This window comes from Macadamia integrifolia, unplaced genomic scaffold, assembly GCF_013358625.1.
Source record: "Macadamia integrifolia cultivar HAES 741 unplaced genomic scaffold, SCU_Mint_v3 scaffold724, whole genome shotgun sequence".
Taxonomy (NCBI): domain Eukaryota; kingdom Viridiplantae; phylum Streptophyta; class Magnoliopsida; order Proteales; family Proteaceae; genus Macadamia; species Macadamia integrifolia.
The window spans coordinates 37,189-40,811 of record NW_024870525.1 but is presented as its reverse complement, the minus strand read 5'-3'; the positions used below and the strand labels follow the sequence as shown (position 1 = coordinate 40,811).

At 46.8% G+C, this 3,623-nt stretch overlaps 1 protein-coding gene across 5 annotated transcripts in view; it reads left to right on the top strand.

The window, feature by feature from the left end:
• The window catches only part of LOC122069815 (formamidopyrimidine-DNA glycosylase), a 58,709-nt gene that overhangs the window by 43,242 nt on the left and 11,844 nt on the right, over positions 1-3,623 (top strand). The window lies entirely within an intron of this gene.

Genomic DNA, 3,623 nt, shown 5'->3' with positions numbered 1-3,623 from the left:
AAAAAAAAAAAAAGAAAAAACTAAATGATCCCTTGGTTATGATGGAATGTCCGAGGTCTCAACTCCTCTGCCAAACATGCTTCCATCTACTCTCTCATCAAATCCTCCAAATTCGCCTTGTGCTGTCTCCTTAAGACCCGTGTGTTGGACCTCAACTCCTCCCGTATCATTGCCTCTATTGCCCCCTCCTGGTCTTTTCTTTCCAACTACTTCTGTTGTCCTAATGGTCGAATTTGGGTTCTTTGAAACCCCAACATTGTTGTTCCTCTCCTCCCCCCAATTCATCCACCTTTCCATCTCTTCCCCTTCTGGGTTTTTCCCCCTGCTTCTTCACTGTCATCTATGCTCTTAATAGTACCCTAGATAGATTGCCCCTTTGGAATTATATTAGGTCCATTGCCCCTTCCATTGGCTCCCTTTCGTGGGGCTTGGGGGTGATTTCAATGTGGTCAGAGCCAGTGATGAAAAGGTAGGGGGTGAGCCCATTGACATTTCCTCTGTCAACGCCTTCAATGATTGCATTGATGATATTGTCATGAATGACCTAAGGTGGTCTGGAGTCAAGTTCACATGGCAAGAACCGCAAGCATGCACTGGCCTGAATTGCTTGCAAGTTGGATAGGGTCCTCACTAATTAATCTTGGCTTGATTCCTTTCCCTCGTCCCATACCACCTTCGACCTCGTCGGCATCTCTGACCACTCCCCCATCTCCCTCCTTGTCCACCCTTCCACCTCGTTTGGCCCTATACCCTTTTGACATGTGATCGCTCCACCAAGATTTCATTCCCATTGTTCACGAAGCTTGGGCCATCCCTGTTCAAGCTTTCTCCTCCCCTCTCACTGCTTTTGCTAGGAGGCTTAGAAATGTCAAATCTTCCCTCAAACATTGGAATTTCAACTCCTTTGGAAATATTTCCTCCAGACTTGTTGGGATAAACTTGTCCTCATCTAATCCATGCTTCAAATGACCTCCAGAACCTTTTCCTGGCTGAGGCAGCTGAGCTCTCCACGCTTCTTGCCCAGGAGGAAAGTTTTCTTAGGCAAAAGTCCAGAATCAAATGGCTCGAGCTTGGAGATTCTAATACCTCCTACTTCCACCGCTCCTTGAAAGTTAGAACAAACGCCATTTCCATCTTCAAGCTCATTTTCCGCAATGGCTCCACCATCCTCAATCTCGAGGATATCAAATCTGAGGCAGTTTGCTTCTTTCAGGATCTCCTCCACCCCCCATCCTAGCCCTTCCATCCCTAGTGGCCTCCTCAACAAATTTGTCCTCCCCACCTTCTTCCCTCTCTCCAGGCCATTCCCTCCGAGGAAGAAATCCTGTCATCTATCCTTGCCCATAAGGCTAGCAAAGCCCCGGGTCCTGATGGTTTTAGCATGGGCTTCTTCTCCTCCTATTGGAATATCATCAAATCGGACCTCATCATTGCTATCAAGAACTTCTTCCTAAACCCCAGTCAAATCAAAGGAGTCAACCATACCTTCCTTTACCTCATTCCTAAGAAAGAAGGTGCTGATTCCATTGCTGACTTCAGGCTAATCTCTGTGTAATCTTATATTCTTATCTACAAATTCATTGTCAAAATCCTTGCCAATAGGATCCAGTTGGTCATTGACTCCCTCGTCAGTCCAAATCAATTTGCCTTCATTGCTGGTAGTGACAGTGTTGACGTCATCATCCTCTGCCATGAGATCATCCTTAGTTTTGATATGAAATCCCATCCCCCTTTGCCATGCTTAAAATTGACATTCATAAAGCTTTTGATTCAATTCGATGGGATTTCATCTACTCAATCCTACTTCAAATGTCTTTTCCCCCCATTCCTTCGTCCACTGGATCCACTTTTGCATCTCCTCCCCTTATTTGTCCTCATTAATGGCAGCCTAGCTGGTTTCTTCCCCTCCTCTATTTGGTATTAGGCAAGGCTGCCCTCTTTCCCCATTCCTCTTCTCTCTTGGCTTTGAGATCCTTTCTCGATCGATTCAATCCTCCATTGATCTCTACCTCATCTCCCCTATCCCCAAATGCTGCTCGAAGCTCACTTACCTTGCATTTGCAGACGATCTCATGATCTTCTCTAAGGCTGACCCCTCCTCTCTTTCCTCTATCATGTCCTCCTTCCACCTTTTCGAGACCCTTTCTGGCCTTCACATCAACCTCCTTAAATCCAATCTCTTTCTCTCCGCGATCTCTGCTCCCCGCCAGGCAAACCTCCTTTCGCATCGCTGGCTTCTCCTTGGGATCTCTCCCCTATCAAATATCTTAGTCTGCCCCTCATCTCCTCCAGGCTCTCTGCTCACCATTGTTTTCCCTTATTGGATCTCATTAAGAGAAAGCTTCAACTCTGGAAGGGCAAGCTTCTCTTCTATGCGGGTTGCCTCATCTTCATCTGCTCAGTCCTCCAATCCACGTATATCTACTGGTCAGACACCTTCCACCTCCCATCTTCCATCTCCAAATCCATTGAGCTTCTCCTCTGCTCCTTCCTCTGGAAGGGCTCTGACACTGCCAAATTTCTCCACCCTCTCTCTTGGAGCAAAATTTGTCATCCTAAAGTTGAAGGAGGGCTTGGGCTTCGAAGCATCAAAGAGGTCAATCTTGTTGGTACCCTTAAGTTCATTTGGAAAATCGCTTCCAAGCACAATGGTATATGGGTTTCCTAGGTTTATTCTCACCTCCTCAAGAATGACTCCTGTGGACTACCTCCATCCCTTCTAATCCTTTTTGGATATGGAGGAACATTCTCTCCCTTATGCACATTGCCCTTGGAGCCATTTCCCACTCCATTGGAGATGGCTCCTCTACTTCCTTTTGGCTTGATCCTTAGCATTTTTCGGGTATCCTCCTTCCTCAATTCTACCCTAGGATCATCTACTCCTCTAGCATTTCCAGATCTGCCAATGCCTCCATCATTTCCCATGGTCACTAGACTCCTCCATCCTCCATTCTCCCCCTCTCTAATCTATGGTCTTCCCTGCCTCCTATTCCCCCTGGTCATCGTGGTAAGCATGATCGAATTATCTGGTCACTGTCCCCCTCGGGACTTTTCTCTTCCGCCTTTGCATGGGAATTCATTCGTCCAAAGGCTCCTCCCAACCCTTGGAGAAAAATCATTTCGTTTAAAGGTCATATCCCTCGCCACAACTTCACTGCATGGAGAACCCTCTCGTACTGCGTTCCCATGCACTCCTTCCTCATTTATCGTCACATCCCAATCCCATATTTTTGCTGCCTCTACTGGAATGGCACCGAAGATGTTGACCATCTCTTCTTCTCCTACCCCTTCTCCTCCTTCATCTTTCTGCTGGCCTTCCAGTAGGACTATCCTCCCCTTGAGTAGAGAATGGATCTGGGTGGACATGACCTATGGTGGTTCTTCCATTTGTGACACTGTTGGGAATCTAGTTTTCTGTGCCTCTATAAACCACATCTGGATGGAGCGGAATCTGCGTAGATGGACTTCAAATTCCCATTCATTTGACACGATTTGGAATGCCATCTATTTTGATGTTAGTTCCAAGGTTGTTTTCATTAGGCATCGTTCTGTCAAAGACTCCCAAAGGAACATGCTCATTGTTGTCTCATAGGGCTTGCCTACCTCCATTCTTCCTCCCCCCC